This window comes from Rattus norvegicus, chromosome 3 (genome assembly GCF_036323735.1).
Source record: "Rattus norvegicus strain BN/NHsdMcwi chromosome 3, GRCr8, whole genome shotgun sequence".
NCBI classification, from domain to species: domain Eukaryota; kingdom Metazoa; phylum Chordata; class Mammalia; order Rodentia; family Muridae; genus Rattus; species Rattus norvegicus.
The window spans coordinates 101,478,875-101,497,377 of record NC_086021.1 but is presented as its reverse complement, the minus strand read 5'-3'; the positions used below and the strand labels follow the sequence as shown (position 1 = coordinate 101,497,377).

The following is an 18,503-nucleotide window of genomic DNA, read 5'->3' as shown; positions in this document are numbered from 1 at the left end:
GCTTAACTACAGCTTCAGTAATACTTGAAAATATCACAAAATAACATTTTGACCCTCAGGGAATACATTTCCCACAGCATAAGTATGGTTTCCTTGGCTGTCTTATGTCTACCTCATTGACCAAATCAAGGGCATATTTACCAAGCTGAGGGTATAGTTTTCCTTGGTTTTGTCACATCTAAGTATCTGCCCATCCAGAATCAGTAGTAAAGGGACTGTAGCCAGCCTGAGTCTAGCAAACCTGGCTCAAGCAGGCATTGCTCTTCCCCATTCTCACTTCTTTGCAAAAACCCATTAGATTGCACTTCTAAAGCTAGCCACCAAGGTTCACTTTCTTATTTGACCACTTCCTCCTCCTGAGGCTGATGGCAAAGGTCCAGCTATCAATGTATTGGAGTCTACCAATCAAAAGCCTCCTTTGGCTCACCAACTTAACATGCCCAATTAAATCTAAACATCCCTTCCTAACACAAGGATCTTTTATCTTTATATAACATTTGCCTGTAGGCCACACCTGTTTCCTCTCTACCTAGAGGCAGTCCTTTGCTTCCCCACTGGTACAAATGTCACTTCCCTCTCTTCTTTGCCTCTCTTCTCCCCTCTTCTTTGTGTCCTTCCTCTTCTCCCTCCATCTACATTGGATCTTTGTCCCTTATCTCTGCCTTCTATCCCTTTGGGACAATAAATCTCCTTTGTGCTGAGAACTTTGTCTTGGGGTGTTTTGTGCCAAATTTGAAGTTCCTATAAGTGGGAGCTATTAATAGTGCATTCTCATAGACCTGAGCCATCTGCTATCTTGAAGCACTTTCACCATTCCTCTGAGTTTTAACAACAGAAGAAATCTATTGTTAAAAATCTTCAGTTCCATCACGATGAGTCTCCACTAACGTCAGCTATATAATTTATTTCTTTCATAGATTAATCCCTTCTCTCTAAGTAGATCATTTGCATTAGCAATCAATCATACTCATATATTTTTAAATATTATCCATCAGTGTCATACACACACATACACACTGCCACATATGCACAAAACTGACTATTTCAACTTCCATTTACATACAATTTGGATAGAGAGATGACAGACAGATAATTCAAATAGATACACTCCTCTATTTATCTTCTACATTATGACATTTTACTCAATTTTAAGAGTTTGACTGCTTTAAAATGATTTATATTGTTAAGGCAGAAATATAAGAGATAAATAGACTATTGTTTTCATGAATTCTCATAGTTGACATTTTTAGTGAGAACAAAGATACATTAGTTTTGAAACCAGAATTGGTCAAAAGAGAAATTGAATTTTCGAAATCCTCAAACTACCTTTACATATAATAAATCTCATGGTTTAAAAAATAGAATCTGACTGGAAGCATGATATGGGGATATGGAGGTTATGATGACCAAGTTTTTCTCTACCTGTTTGGTAGAAAGTGAGAGACAAAAGACGTTATAGCACATTCTGGATAGACAAGAGAGAGCACTGAACATGTTAGAATAGCAGTCAGAACATGTAATCCTAGGTCTTCATTCTAGATCAAAACCATGTGAGAACATGTTATTTAAAAATACCATGAAAATTAAATGAAGTTCTTAACAGTAGAGTCTATTTCTCATTTCAATGCCTACAAAGTTAGACTATTTTTCATTCCCTGTGAAGAAATACCATACCCAATAGAAAGTTATCTAAATAACAAGTTGAAATATTTGAGGAATAAATATAGGAAAACAAACAAAAGATGAATCTCACTTGAATCTCACCCCTCAGCTTCTATAAGCATGGATGGCCCCCTCTGTACTCTTAGGGAAAAGAAGGAAATTTAGCCATGGCTCTACAGGTCACTCTGCTTCGGGGACCCTTGAGTTATTCCTATATGGCAGTGTTTCTCAACTTGTGGGTCATTTGGTTGAATAACCATTCCACAGGAGTCACTTTAGACCATCGGAAAGCATAGATATCTACATTACGATTCACAACAGTAGCAAAATTACAGCTATAAATTAGTAATGAAACAACAGAATTAGTCACAACATGAGGAACTGCTTTTAAAGGGTTGAAGCATTAAGAAGGTTGAGAACCAGTGTTATAGCAAAAGGTGAAAAAGTGTGACGCCCCTTGTTATAGTCTGAATGATTGATACTTCTGTCTCAACCAGAACAAAGGGCAGAGTGAATGCCCAGAATGAATGGGCCCTAATGCATAATAAGACTTTCAGCGTCACTTTCAGTTTCATCTAGGAGATGCAAAGGCCATCGGGATTCCCAATAATCAGATAGAGTAAAGGACATCGCTAAGGAACTTGTTCAGGATCCCCAATATACCTTCATATGCCAGTGGACCTTCTCAATCAACGACTTGTGGGAAGATACATGATACATGGACCCATCTACACAAAGGCACACATTACCACAAAGAGAAGCAAATCATGCTGAAAGGCTGAAGTGCACTAGACATTTCTATTGTGCTCCGTTCCTGTGTGTCCAACTGGATATTGTTCCTAAAACCTAAAACCAACTCTGTTAGCATTATGTCTAGCACAGTTACTAGCAACAGCCAGGTATGCCTGACACTTTAAAAGGGGCTGCTTGCCCCTTCCCTCTCACTCTTGTTCTCTCTTCCTCTCCCTCTCTTGTCCCTCTGTCACTTCACTTTCCATCCTCTTCTCTCCTTCTCTCCTTCTCTCCTTCTCTCCTTCTCTCCTTCTCTCCTCTCCACATGTTCAGGGCCAGCCTCCACTCTACTTCATTTCTCTACTTCATTCTCTCTTTTTCTGCCCTTCTTCCCTCTTAACTCCCCTCTCCATGCCCTGAATAAACTCTATTCTATACTATAACATAGTGTGGCTGGTCCCTCAGGGGGAAAGAATGAGCATGGGCCTGCTGAGGCACCCCTTTCCCACAGACTCCCCATAGAACATAATCTCCCCTCCCTCTTATCCTTTTATTAACAACATTGGTGCTGAAACCTGGGATCGAACCAGGAACCCAGGACATATCCTCTCTTTATCTTTTAATAAATACAACAATCTCAAATGCAATGCATTTCCTGCTTTAGTTCACCATCATGTTTTTATCTTCTCATTCATTGGAAGATAGACCATCACAGACCTTTCAATTCAGACACTCGTGGTATACATTCTTGAAGCATTTTCTTTTTATAGAAACTCAGAAGTCAACATACTTTTCTCCATTTTTACTGTCGCTTCTTGCACCTGTGCCAATAGTGTCAAATAGCTTAGGCTATGTACCTACAAAAACAAACTCAAGAGTCTTCTTCAGTTCTATTTGGAAGATGGAAATCTGGAGATATATATAATATATATATGTATAAATATATATATATTCCTTTTAAAATCTGTGAATTATTTCCCTCTCTTCAAATTTATCTTAATTGAAAGAAAATGGATAACAAGTAAACAATTTTAAGAAGGGGTGTTATTGGAAATATAAGCCAATCAGAAGAGGGAAATAACCTGTTTAACTGAGAAATCTGCTGATGAAAGACACATTTGCATATTTAGTACCACTTACAAATTTATGAATTATCAGCATAGGGTCAGAAGCCTGTCATCTGAACTAAAGTGTCTGAGACACAAGAACTGGGTATGAAGTCTCATGCTTGTAGTTAAGACACTTGGAAGGTCAGAAGGGAGTTCATAAGTTCAAGACCATCCTTGGCTATATAGTATGCTGGAAGCCAGAAAAAGCTACATTAAAACTCATTTCAAAAAGCAGAGAGAGAGAAAGAAAAGAGATTTTGTTAGGTGACCTAGCCAGCTCAAGCTCTCAAAATAAGAATAGGAAAATCCATTAAACAGTACCATGGGTATACTGATAATCACTTAGGAACTTGTCTAGAAAAACAAAGAAACAAATCATTGGTTTGTAATGTCTGGTGATTTCTGTGGTGCACATGCGCTATGGTAAGTTTCGAGTTATTTGTAGAGTAAATTGTCATGGGAGAGAAGCTTGGAAGAAACGCACTCGTTCTGTTAGAGTCAGTGAAAAAGTTCCTACACAATGCCATGTGTAGGAACTCTTTGCTCATGGTGGTCCTTAAGAAACTGCTCTGTCAAGATGAGGAAGCAAATTGTGAAAGAAGGATCAGAAAACAGAGGCTCCAAGCCTGCCTGGCAGAGGTGGACAGACCAGAAACGGAGTTATGTAGCACAACTGAAGATTACACTCAGAATAAATCAGGGAAGCAATGGTTCCCAGGAACACAAATTCAAAGAAAATGTAAAAAAAAAAAAGAAAAGAAAAAAGAAAACCCTAACAATTGCTGCTTTTTTAAATTATTATTTGAATAAACCACCAGTTTAGGGGAAGTATGGCTTTGTAGATAGGAAGTAAAGAACTGCAATTTCTCTTCCAGAGAATTCAATCCCTCTGGCTTCCCCAGATACCTGCACTCACATGCACAAATATACACACATGTATACATAATTAAATAATAAAAATAAATCTTTAAGAAAAGATATATTAGTAGGACTGCATATTTGTATAATGAATAAATAAGGAACTTATTAACTCTAGCTAGCACCAATAGCTATGAGCAAAAGTAAATGTAGCCAGTAAAAAATACCTAGTAAGTAAAATTATGTCTACCACATGTGCAATGTGTGCTAGGTGGCAGTGTCAGCGCCCGAGTTCAGATACAATATACTGTGTCTACACACAAAAACTGTGAAGAGCTGCACTTAAAACCTGAAGGTAGGTACCAGCTGCAACAGCTGAAGAAACCTTGTGTGCTTCTCAGGGGTCAAAGGTGAACAGAAAGTTATTGCTTTGCTTTGACTGAGCCCTGACAGCTAACCAAGATTTACAGAATGGGATATGGTATCGAACAATTCAGGCATCACTCTGAGCCCTAGTAGCTATGTAATCTGAGTAAAATAGCCAATGAGAGCCTCTGTTTCCTCTTGTACAGTGGGAAATATGAGCCTCCTCATATACTCCCCAAATGGCTTTTTCACCCGTGTCTGATAACACAGCTCTAATTCTTCTATGGAGAATTTAGTAACATTTTTGAAAAAAAATGATAATACTTCTTTAGATGTCAATATTACAATGACTATCTTATGGCAGAAGTTTTTTAAACAGAACTTATAAAAAAGATTATTTCAAACTCTGTACTGAGAGCTTCCTTCTGAATAAATTTGAACCAGATGTGTTTGTTATTGTACATAGGTTTTTGAGATTGGGTCCTATTCTGTAGTAAGGCTGGCCTTGAACTCAGGGTACTCCTGACTCAGCCTTTCCAAGGCATGAACCACCATACAGCAATGATTTTAAATTATTGTTTTGGTGAGTAAAATATTGTTTACTTATTATAATGTTAAAGCACATATTTTTACCCACAGAATCTTCACTTTCTCACCAAGATTTAAAAAAATACTTTCATATGTCATCAATCGGTATCTATATAATATTTATCATTAGCTAGAGTGTCAGGGATCATGCTAGGAGCATTAACAAACACTCCCTGGATTCAGTCTGTGGTCCTATTTCACTAACATCCTGTGAGCAAATATCCCAAGCTTTCCCCCTATCATAAATTACCCTGGAAATCCTTCAAAGCAGAATGTGAACCGAGAGAACATGACATCGGAGCTCGCTATCTGATCTTCTCTGTCTTTCCTGAGTTTAATGAGCCACTAAGCACCTGGGCTGATACTCATCTCCGTGTCTTTAGCAAAACACCCCCTAGGAACTTTGATGTGTGTCCTATGAATAGATCAATTTCTAGGTCGTGTCTTCACATCTCCATTTTGAGCTCTTTGGTGGAGGATCCTGGGAAAGTGTGCTGGAAGCTGTGTTAGCCCTATCATGTGGTGACAAGCAGTGCCATGAGTAACAAATGAGCCCATTACTGCTTTACAGTGGAGGAGACAGGTTAATCCTTTGTCAAGTCGCTGTGTGCAGTGTCCTCTGCCTTGTTCCAATTACCCAGGAAGTGATGGCACTTTCTCATCCAACAGCCCTTCAACACCTGCTGACATGTATTTAGGACATTGCTGGATGTGTGGATCTTAACCACACTGTGCTCAGAAAGCCTCATGGAATGAAAACGGAGCACAGGCATGCAGGGGGAGACTGGGATCCCACACTATCTGGAAGTAGACATCCCATTTTAAAAGCAGAGGAAACAGCAAAATAAGCAGAAAGATTTTTTCCAAATTAAAATATTGACTTAAATCCAGAAGTAAAATTGTCCATAAAACCTAGGAAGCCAACACTAAATAGCATGTTAGTTTTATTAGTGAGAAAAGCAATTTCACAGAGAATGTGGTGTGTCTCCTCAGCTAGTTTATGACAAAATTCCTCAGAAAATTATTCCCGGAAACAGTATTTGCCATTTTTGTTTGCATTAGCAATTCAGATTCTCTCCTTTTATTTCAGTAGCTGTTCTATTCATTCAACAAATAATCTTTGAGTGACATTAGGAACTTTAGCTAAGGTTGAAATGTGGTACTGCTGAGAAAATCAAATCAAACCCCATCTTGCTAAAGGGTGCACTTGCAGATAGATATTGGAGTTCAGTATTATAAGCAGAATCAAATCTACATAAACCATGAGAACATGTATCTTAAAGTCCTGTCCCTGGGACCTGGGGAACCCTTTCTCAGAGACATGTCTCCTGAAACTCATTCAGCAAACAGTGCTTTTTGCAAAGGTTGAAATGAGGAAGAGCAGAAGGTACAGACGGGACAGCCTGTGACCAGGGAACACTTAGATGATAGTTCATCCAGCGTTGAGTGCTTCATCGCTCTTGATCTTGATGAAGCACTTCCTCTCTGATCTTGTCCTCATCTTTAGCTTGTCACTTCTTTTTTAAATTTTGTATAAAAGTAGTTACCAGAGAAGCAATTATTAAAAAGCTCTTCATTTCTAACGAGGTATTTCACAGCTCTTAGTGGAGCTAACAAGAAGAACCTGAGGTTCTCTTCCTACCACAAACACTCCTGTTCATGGGAGAACCTCTGTGTTCCGTTACTCATTTGTGCTTCAAGTGAACTGTAACTTTCTAAAGCCTTTGCGTTCTCCCTTCTCCCCCATATTTTCTGTGCATGTTAAAACTGAGTTGGTAGGTATACATACTTTACGAATTTTATATTTTCTTAGTAAGTTTAGTCTTTTATATTGTCACAAAATATACTTTTTCCTATTCATTAATTTATTCATTTTTTATTATCCAGATTGGCACCCCTAACTCCTGCCCCCCCACAGTCCTTCTCCTCATCCCCTTCTCTGCTTATCTTCTAAGAGGGGGGGAACCCCTAAGTATCTCCCAACCCTGGCATATCAACTCTATGCATGGTCAGGTACATTCTTTCCCACTGAGGCCAGACAAGGCAACACTGTCAGTAATGGATTCCACAGACAGTCTAACAGCTTTAGGGACAACCCCTGCTCTAATTGTTGGGGAACCCACATGAAGACTGCTTTACATCTGCCACATACATGTGACAGCCTTGGTCCAGCCCCTGTATGCTCTTTGATCAGTGACTTGGTCTCTGAGACCCTCCCAAGATTCAGGTTAGTTGACTATGTTCTTTCTGTGAAGTTCCTATATCCTTCTAGGCCCTCAATGCTTCCCCCAACTCTTCCATAAGAGTCCTGACCTCAGGACATTTCCTCAGTCTCTGCTCCTACTTGTCTCAGCATTTCCTTGAGATGGGAAAAATTTGGGGTCAAAAGTTTTGTGGGTGTGTTGGTGCCTTTATCCCATTCTTCAGATGAGGGACAACTAGGCTGTTCCCAGTGTCTGGCTATTATTATGAATAAAGCTTCTATGAACATAATGGAGCACATGTCCTTGCGGTATGGTGGAGCATCTTTTGAATATATGCCCAGGAGCACTTTAGTTGAGTCGGTAGAAATTGCGTAATATATTTATTTCTATCTTCTAATTATACTTTAATATCTAATGTCTTTTAGTAGAGTTCTGCCATCTTTTTTATAGCACATTGCTCTCTTTCTTGACAAATTGTTTGCAAGAGAATTCTCTTGATGGATGGATTGATAGATGAATGAGTGGATCTATAGACAGGTACATAAAGACATAAAGACACAGGCCGATTCATAAATAAATGTAACTATAGATGCAGATCGGGTGGGTCTGGCTTAGGGAAATGCTACTTAGTTTCAAACATTAGCCTCAAGATGAAAACATAAATGTCCTAGACTGAGGTGTGTACCTCCGAGAAACTACTAGGTATGCAACATTTTAACATACTTCAAGGTACATAACAGAAAGACTAGATGTAAAAATTGTTATATTTGCTACTTATTCTATAAACCTTTATTGGCTACACACTCAGCACCAGTCACTAAACTAAATACACAGTTAATATGGGAGGTAACCTAATATTTTCAAACATCCATATCTGAAGGTATGATTATCCCAAAGCATCATAATATAACATTCTTATGATCAGTTGAAGATAAGACAGATATAATAATATGAGATATATAACAATCTACATCTTCAGGAGACATATGTTCTATTGCTCTGAAGAAGTTACACAGTGACCAAACATTGTCTGATAAATGTCATAAGATTTAAACCAAAGCAAAATCACAGGACCTGTAATTATGGTATGCCTATCTCTATCTGTATGTATACTGTGTGTGTGTGTGTGTGTGTGTGTATATATATATATATATATATATATATATATATATATATATACAAATCTCATATTTCATTCTTCAGAAATTAATAAATATTCAAGGTAACAAATTACTATAATAAAGTACAAGAAATAAAACCAAGGATACACTTTTTATACTATTATCTATTAACAGCATCTATCATTTTTCTTTTCATTTATTTACTTTTTATTAATAATTCCATTTGTTTACATCTCAAATGCTATCCCACTCTCCAATTACCACAAAACCCCCATCCCACATTCTCCCTCTCCCCTTCCCCTTTGCTTCTATGCAGGTGCTCCCCAACCAGTCCACCCTCTCCCACCCCACTACTCCAGCATCTCCCTAAGCTGGGGCATCAAACCTAAACAGGATCTAGGGTCTCAACTCCCATTGCTGTCAGGCAAGGCCATTCTCTGCTACATACATATCTGGAGACATGGTTCCCTCCCTGTACACCCTTGGTTGGTGTTCTAGTCTCTGGGAGCACTGGGTAGTCTGACCAAAAGATGTTCTTCCTATGGGGCTGCAATTCCCCTACACTCCTTCAGTCCTTCTGCTAGCTCCCCAGCCAGGATTTCTGAGCTCAATCTGTTGGTTGGCTCTAAGCATCCACATCTGCATTGGTCACTTGCTGGCTGGACCTCCCAAGGAACAGCCACACCAGGACTCTGTCAGCAAGTACCTCTTGACCACAGAAAGAGAGTCAGGTTTGGTGTCTGCAGACAGGATGGGGCAGACAGCACTGGTGGGGCAGTACACGGATAGACCTTCCTTCAGTCTCTGCTCCGTTCTTTGTCCCTGTACTTCCTTTGGACAGGAACATTTCTCCCTTAAAAACTTTGAGATGAGTGACTACCCCCATCCCTTGACTGGGGGCCATGCCTGTCTGCTGTAGGTGGTCTCTACAGATTCTATCCTCCCCTTCTCTGCACATTTCATCTAAAATCATCCTGGTGGGGTCCGGGGAGCCTCTTGTTTCCCTGGTGTCTGGGACCCTCCAATAGCTATCGCCAGTTCCTCATCCCTCCTGCTACATATTTTTATTCGATTTCCTGACGTAGTATACCTCTCTCCCAACACCTCCAATACCTGATACTGCCCCCTTATTTCCTCCCCCTCTTCCCTCTCACCCAGGTCCCCATCTCCCTCCTCCTCCCATGAAGATCTTGTTCCCCACTCAATGCTGGATTCAAGCATCCACATCCTGGTCTTCCTCCTAAGTTCCATATGGTCTGTGACTTGTATCATGGGCATTGTGAGCTTTTGGCTAATATCTACTTATCAGTGAGTACCATGTGTGTTCTTTTGTGACTGGGTTACCTCACTCAGGATGATATTTTCTAGTTCCAACCATTTGCCTATGAATTCCGTGAAGTCATTGTTTTTAATAACCGAGTAGTACTTCATTGTGTTCCAAAGTGGTTTTACCAGCTTGCAGTCCCACCAGCAGCACCACCAGAGAAAGAGTATTGCTCTTTCTCCACATCCTCACCAACATCTGCTCTCACCTGCATTTTTTATCTCAGCCATTCTGATTGGTGTGAATTGGAATCTCAGGGTCGTTTTGATTTGCATCTCTCTGATGACTAAGGATGTTGAACATTTCTTAAGTGCTTCTCAGCCATTGATATTCCTCAGGTGAGATTTCTGTTTAGCTCTGTAGTCTACTTTTTAATATGGTTATTTGGTTTCCTGGAGTCTAACTTCTTGAGTTCTTTTTTATATATTTTGAATATTAACCCTCTATCAGATGTAGAATTGGTAAAGATCCTTTTCCAATCTGTGGGTTGTCGTTTTGTCCTATTGATAGTGTCCTTTGCTTTACAGAAGCTTTTCAATGTATGAGGCCCCATTTGTCAATTGTTTAATCTTAAAGCATAAGCCATTGTGTTCTATTCAGGAAGTTTTCCCTTATGCCCAAGTATTTGAGGCTCTCCCATTTTCTCTTCTATTAGATTCAGAGTATCAGTTTTTATGTGGAGGTCCTTGATCCAATTGCAATTGAGCTTTGTACAAGGAGATAAGAATGCATCAATTTACATTCTTCCACATGCAGACTGCCAGTTGAACCAGCAACACTGGTTGAAAATGCTTTTCTCCACTGGATGGTTTTGGCTTCTTTGTCAAAGATCAAGTGACCATAGATGCGTGGGTTCATTTCTGGGTCTTCAATTTATTCTATTGATCTATCTCCCTGTCTCTGTACAAATACTATGCAGTTTTCACAACTATTGCTCTATTGTATAGCTTAGGGTAGGAATGGTGATTCCCCCAGAAGTTCTTTTATTGTTGAGAGTGGGTTTTGCTATCTAGGAGTTTCTTGTTTTTGGTTTTTGTTTTTTTTCTATTCCAAATGAATTTGAGAATTGCTCTTTCTAGTGCTATGAAGAATTGAGCTGGAATTTTAATGGGAGGTATCGATCTTTCACTTGCTTGGTTAGAGTCACACCAAAGTATTTTATATTATTTGTGACTATCGTGAAGAGTGTTGTTTCCCTAATATCATTCTCTGCCCATTTATCCTTTGAGTAGAGGAAGGCTACTGATTTGTTACAGTTAATTTTGTATCCAGACACTTTGTTGAAATAGTTTATCTGATATAGGAGCTCTCCGGTAGAATTTTTAGGGTCACTTTATGTTTTTTATATTATTTGCAAGTAGTGATTTCTTGACTTCTTCCTTCCCCATTTGTATCTTTGGATTTTTGATCTTCTTTTGTTGTATAATTGCTCTGACTAGAATTTCCAGTTCTACATTGAATAGATAGGGAGAGATTGGGCAACCTTGACCTGTTCCTGATTTTAATGGGATTACTTTGAGTTTCTCTCCATTTAGTTGATGTTGGCTATTGACTTGCTGTGTATTGCTTTTATTATATTTAGGTGGACCTTGAATTCCTGATATCTCCAATACTTTTAGCATGAAGTGGTGTTGTATTTTGGGAAAGACCTTTTCAGTATCTAATGAAATTATCATGTTTTTGTTTGTTTGTTTGTTTGTTTGTTTATATAGTGGATTGCATTGATGGATTTCCGTATAATGAACCATCCCAGTATTTCTGGGATGAACCATACTAGATCATGGTAAATGGTCCTTTTGATGTGTTCATGAATTCAGTTTGTGAGAATTTTATTGAGTATTTTTGCATTGATATTCATAAGGGAAATTTTTCTGAAGTACTCTCTCTTGGGTCTTTTTGTGCTTTAGGTGTCAGTGTAACTGTGACTTCATAGAAAGAATTCAGTAGTGTTTCTTCTGTTTCTATTTTATGGAATAGTTTGAGAAGTATTGGTATTAGATCTTTGAAGGTGAGATAAAATTCTGCACTAAAACCATCTGATCCTGGGCTTTTTTTGTTGGAAGACTTCTAATGATTGCTTCTATTGCTTCTATTTCCTTGGGGGTTATGGGACTTTTAGATGGTTTATCTGATCCTAACTTAATGTTGGTACCTAGTATCTGTCTAGAAAATTGTCCATTTCATCTAGATTTTCCAGTTTTGTTGAATATAGATTTTTGTAATAAAATCTAATTATTTTTTGAATTTTCTCAATTTCTGTTGTTATGTCTCCCTTTTCATTTCTGATTTCATTTGGATAGTGTCTCTGTGGCCTCTAGTTAGTTTCGCTAAGAGTTTATCTATCTTGTTGATTTTCTCAAAGACCCAGCTCCTAGATTTGTTGATTCTTTGTATAGTTCTTCTTGTTTCTACTTGGTTGATTTTAGCCTTGAGTTTAATTAATTCCTGCTGTCTGCTCCTCTTGGGTGTTTTTGCTTCTTTTTGTTCTAGAGATTTTTAGATGTGCTGTTAAGCTGTTGGTGTAGAATCTCTTCAGTTTCTTTATGGAGGAACTCAGAGCTATGAGTTTTCCTCTTAGCTCTATTTTCATTGTGTCCCATAAGTTTTGGTATGTTGTGCCTTCATTTTCATTAAATTCTAAAAGGTATTCAATTTTTCTCTTATTTCTTCCCTGACCAAGTTATCATTGAATAGATAGTTGTTCAGGTTCCAAGTGTATGCTGGTTTTCTGTTGTTTTTGTTGTTGTTGAAGACCAGCCTCAGTCCATGGCGATCTGATAAGATGCATGGGATTGATTCAGTTTTTGTTATCTGTTGAGGTTTGTTTTGGTTTGATAATATGGTCAGTTTTTGAAAAGGTACCACGAGGCTCTGAGAAGAGGTATATTCTTTTGTTTTAGGATGAAGTGTTCTGTAGATTAAGTCCATTTGATTCATACTTCTGTTTCACTGTGTCTCAGTTTAGATTCTGTTACCATGATGTATCCATTGGTGAGAGTTAGGTCTTGAAATCTCCTACTCTTATTGTGTGAGGTTCAATGTGTGCTTTGACCTTCAGTAATGTTTCTTTTACAAATGTGGGTACCCTTGTATTTGTGGCATAGATGTTCAAAATTGAAAATTCATCTTGGTGGATTTTTCCTTTGATGAGTATACAGTCTCCTTCCCCATCTTTTTTGATAAGTTTTGGTTCAAAGTCTATTTTGTTGGCAATTAGAATGGCTACTTCAGCTTGTTTATTGGACCATTTGCTTCGAAATTTCCCCCCAGGCTTTTACTTTGAGGTAATGTCTGTTTTTGTCATTGTATTGCATTTCCTGTATGCAGCAAATTGTTGGATCCTGTTTGCATGTTCAGTCTATTAGCCTATGTATTTTTATTGTAGAAATGAGTCCATTGATGTTGAGAGCTATTAGAAACCAATGATTGTTGTTTCTGTTATTTTTGTTGATAGAGGTGGACTTATGTTTATGTGCTTCTCTTCTTTTGGGTTTGTTGTGAAAAGACTAAATTCTTGCTTTTCTTGCTCGTGGTTTCTCACCTTGTGTTGGAGTTTTCCCTCTATTGTCCTCTATAGTGCTGAATTGGTGGAAATATATTGTTAAATTTGGTTTTGTCCTGCAAGTCTTGGTTTCTCCATCTCTGTTACTTGCAAGTTTGCTGGGTATCATAGCCTGAGCTAGCATTTTTGTCCTCTTAGGATCTCTGTGACATCTGTCCGAGATCTTCTGGCTTTTAGAGTCTCTGTTGAGAGTCTGGTGTAATTCTGGTAGGTCTGCCTTTATATATTACTTGACTTTTTCCCTTCCTGCCTTCAATATTCTTTCTTTGTTCTGTGCACTTCTTGTTTTAATTATTATGCGATGGGAAGAATTTCTTTTCTGGTCCCATCAGTTTCGTGTTCTATAGGCTTCTTTTGTGATTTTGGGCATCTCTTTCTTTAGGTTAGGGAAGTTTTCTTCTATAATTTTTTTGAAGATGTTTGTTTGCTGGCCCTTTGAGTTGGAAATCTTCACTCTCTTCTATACCTATTATTCTTAGATTTGCTCTTTTCATTGTGTCCTGGATATCTTGAATGTTTTGATTTAGGAACTTTTTGCTTTTTGTACTTTCCTTGACTCTGTGTTGGCTCCTAGATTGTTTTCTATGGTATCCTTTACACCTGAGACTCTCTCTTCTATCTCTTATAGACTATTGGTGATGCTTGCATCTGTGACTTTTGCTCTTTTTCCTAGGTTTTTTTCATCTCCAGGGCTGTCTCCCTTTGTGTTTTCTTTAATGTTTCTAACTTCCTGGACAGTTTTGTTCAATTCCTTCAGCAGTTTGACTTTGTTCTGTATTTCTTTAAGGGACTTATGCATTTCCTCTTTAAGGGATTCTACTTGTTTACTTGTGTTGTCCTGTATTTCTTTAAGGGAGTTATTTATGTCCTTATTAAAGTCCTCTATCATCTTCATGAAATAAGACTTTAGATCTGAATCTTGCTTGATAGGTATGTTGGGGTATCCAGGACTTGCTGTGATGGGTTCTGATGACACCAAGTAGCCTCGGTTTCTGTTGCTTATGTTCTTGCACTTGCTTCCTGCCATCTGGTTATCTCTAGTATTAACTGACCTCACTGTCTCTGACTGGAGCTTGTCCTTCCTATGAGCCTGTGAGCCTGAAATCCTGTGGTACTGGATATGTCAGAATCTCTAAGGGAGGGTTGAGCTGCAAATGGGGTGTGGGATGAGTAGATAGGGATCCAGAGCAGAGGTCTGCTCTAGGCACAGGCTTAAACTGAAAGGAACACAGATCTCTAGCTGGGTGTGGTATCTGTGTTCCAGGGTCCCAGGGGTCCTGGTTATGCTGGGTATTGGGGCAGGGTTTGGGTCTCACCTGTGATCTTGGATGTGTCAGATAACTAAGGCAATCGAGCTGCAACTGGAATGTTGGCAGTATGTGTTTGAATGCAGAGCAGAGGCTCTGCTCCAGACACAGGTGCAAACAGGAAGGCACACCAGTCTCTAGCTGGGTGGGGTATCTCCATCTTTCATTTTTCAATGTTTATGTGGCAGAGCCAATGCAGAGAGAGAGAGAGAGAGAGAGAGAGAGAGAGAGAGAGAGAGAGAGAGAGAGAATCCCAGTAAGACTGTTTTGCAGGCTGACTTCTGACCCTCAGGAGGTAATAGTTCCCTTGCTCAAGGCCACATCTTGAAATGAAATGCTCAGTCTACTTCTGAGGAAATATTTGAAGCCTGAATTGTACTGTAGAGAAGTCCCACTCCAAAGGAATGAGGGAAGTTAGTTACAGTGCTATTGTTATAATTGTATTAATGGCCCATTAAGGGCAATGTATTTTGTGGAGAGAATGAAAGCTCTAGCCAAACTACCCCAAAATATGAACGTCAATCCAGTTAGGATGGTCAATTGCTCAGCTAAGGGACCACCACCCCTCAGGATTCACCTTAGACATTACTAAACAAATGAGAGAAAAAATTATACCGCTACTGATAACTGTGCTTTTCCTTCACAAGTTGCTTATGGAGCCCCAGCTATACGGCCGGATTCAGCCTGAAATTTTCTCAATTACTCAGACATGTATGATTTTTACTTCCTTTTACTTTGTATTGTCTATTTTTGTCACTTTTGGGTACTTTCCAAGGCCTGAGCAATTCTTTCCTGCACTCACTGGGCTCTCTCATTCTTTCTCTATGAAGTTACCTGCCACTCTCCCCTTCTACCACGTGGCTGCTTACAAATGGTGCAGCATCCTCTCTTCTTCCTCACCTCTTCCTCCAGAAGGAATTGAGATTTACAGCCTGTTTGCCCTGACACTTTGCTCTTAAACTCCAATAAATTTGTCCTTGAGCTTCCTTCTGAATCTGTCCTTAAAGTTTGTTATTAATGAGACAAAAAAAGTCCCCAAGAAGGCATTTCAGTTTCCCAGATAATGTGTGGCACCTTGTGTGAAGCTCCTCCAAATTCTTAATAACAGTACCTCTAGCCAACAGACAGTATGCATCACTAGAGGAAGATACAGCCAAAGTAACAATATAGGACAGTAAGCAAGTGGACAGAAAGGAAATGGGAAATGGTACTCACCATTAGAAGCTAACTCAGTAACAACTTCACCCTAAGAATAAGCATAATGTTAAATATATTTCTCAGGGATCCCTGGTAGGAGGAAACTCAGGCAGTATCTTGCATAATCTCAGCCTCTGCTATTGTGACTTCACCTTTTAAGAGTCCGTTGTGCAATAAAGACCATAACTGAAAGGGTTTTTTTTTTATGTCTATTGGCTACGTTGTGTTGGGTACTTGGTTATAAACAAATATTCTGTAATAGTGATGGGGTGCCATGCAATCAAAATACAACTTACATATTCCCACACTTCATATCTGCTTTCTTAGGCCCAACTGTGTGTCTTAGATCTAATCCTGCTCCTTTTTTGTATCCAAATTCATTAGTCAACTAGTTCTGCACAGTACCTAAATCTATGTAGCTTTGAATACTACTTTGTTCACACATAGTAATGGCAAAAAGAAAGGAGGGAGAGAGAGAGAGAGAGAGAGAGAGAGAGAGAGAGAGAGAGAGAGAGAGGAGAATGAAAAGGAAAGGAAAGCAGAGTCTTCCAGCCTGTATTAGGGATATATTTTCTACTGTTTTAGTAGACTGTTCATGAAGAGAGCGATAGGCAGCCACGCCATGGTTTTACTTTGTACTGGTCTATCTAAAGTGGATGCTGCAGAGCCCACTCACAGTTATTTTATTGTATCCTTCCCCATTAACTGATTATAAGAACCCTCTTTAAGGCTACAATTATAACCCACGGGAAGATCACCAGAGCAATAGTGGTAAGTGATGTGGGAGATGGGGCCACCTGTTCATGTAGCTAACTGTGGAATAACATGCTCATATGTAGCTTTGGAAATAAGCACACCGTCGTGTAATAGCTGCTGCTGTGTGCACTCAACGGTCATAACTGGAAGGCCTAATAGCACATGGTTCACAATGAGTTGTCTGTCTGCACACTGCTGTCTGCACACTCAATTCATGCCCATCGTTAGAGGGTTTCTGCAAGGACCCAGCAATCTGCCAGCAGCTGCTTTTTGAAGTGTGCGTAGCTCTTTCTGCAGGTGCCATGGCTGCACTTCAGAGCCTTAGGGATGGGTTCTGTTGCTCTTCTACTGGGACTTGCCAGAGCCACCCCATGGTGTCTTTGCTTATTACAAATACCTCTACTAACAGAAGATCAGAAGAGCTGTGGGACTCGAATGGAAAAGCAGAAGCCTGGATCTGTGAAGAAGCTTTCCTTGCTCTAATCTTTGCTGAAAATAAGTAGCTATTTTATATTAACGAATATACAAGGTAAAAGTAGCATTTGTGACTGAAATACACTATAACCAAAACCAAAGGACTCTGCTCATCCCCCCAGACTACAATGCAGCTTCAGATATTGATATATCTTTAAATGCTTTTATGGTGGACCTCTAAATTTCACCCTTTGCTTCAAGTTTGTAATCAATAAACTACACTTGTAATTTTCTCTTGGTGGTCTGCTCTGTTCCTCCACTCAATTCTGCACTATCTACAGTTGCATGCTAAGAAAGTTGCAATGATATGATATAAACCAGTGTCTCTCCTGACACACACATCACATACCACTTCATCACAGGTGAAAATCAAAAAGACTGCACTGCTATAGGAGCATGATGAGAAACATGAACCGTCTACTCATACACACTGATGAGGTTCTCATTACCATTTATCCAGCAAATGGATAAATTCTAGAATGTCAAACTTCTAAAGTCACTATTTGCCATATGTCATGATTCTTAGAAGCAAAATATGAGAGGATTTTTGTAAAAGTGGTTTATTAAAAGAACGTTCTTAAAGGGTAATTAGTAGAGATCAAATGCAAGAATAGATTTTTTTTCTGAAACTGAGATTGGATTAAACATGTGGTGAACTATAGAATATATTCAGATCTGCAAATATGCCAGATTGTGAGGCAAAGTTATATGAATTCTGAATCTTCATGCGTCCAGCACCACTAGAGGAACACGACTGAAACATAAGCTAAGACCTCAATTCAGCCAATGATGATCTGTAACTAGGATGTGTAAGCCATGGAAACGCTTTTCTCTCCTAGTAGATTTTGGTCACGGCATTTATCACAGAAAGAGAAAGCAAAATAGAACTGTCCTTCTGTGTCTATGACTATCTGTAACTGTGATGCAGCAAAGTTTAGTCAGAGTTTCTTCTGAGTCTGTATTCAGGATTGAAGTCAATGGGCCTATTTCTACAGGACAAATGAGATTTAATCTCCTGGTCTTTTGCTCATTGGGATGGACATCAGGACCAAATAGTAGTGAGGCTGAGACTAAAAGGGCATGGGACTGGTTCTGGTCTGCATCCAATACCTCAATCAGTAAAATGTCAGAGAAGACACATTTTAGAATGGCCTTCACTAAACCTGGACCATTTGAAACAGTCATAATTCCAGAAACAGAGACAAGACTCTCCCTTTACCCAGTTCACTTGTAGTGAGGATTG

At 39.1% G+C, this 18,503-nt stretch overlaps 1 long non-coding RNA gene across 3 annotated transcripts in view; it reads right to left on the bottom strand.

Moving 5' to 3' along the window:
* LOC102549766 (uncharacterized) overlaps positions 1-16,159 on the bottom strand; it is a 126,465-nt gene extending 110,306 nt beyond the window's left edge. For 2 of the 3 annotated variants that reach the window (XR_010065270.1, XR_001837462.3), the window contains exon 1: positions 16,049-16,159. This is a non-coding gene — a long non-coding RNA (uncharacterized LOC102549766). The remainder of the gene's footprint in view (positions 1-16,048) is intronic. The other variant, XR_352459.5, reaches the window with a different exon arrangement.
* Between the last annotated feature and the right edge of the window lie 2,344 nt (positions 16,160-18,503).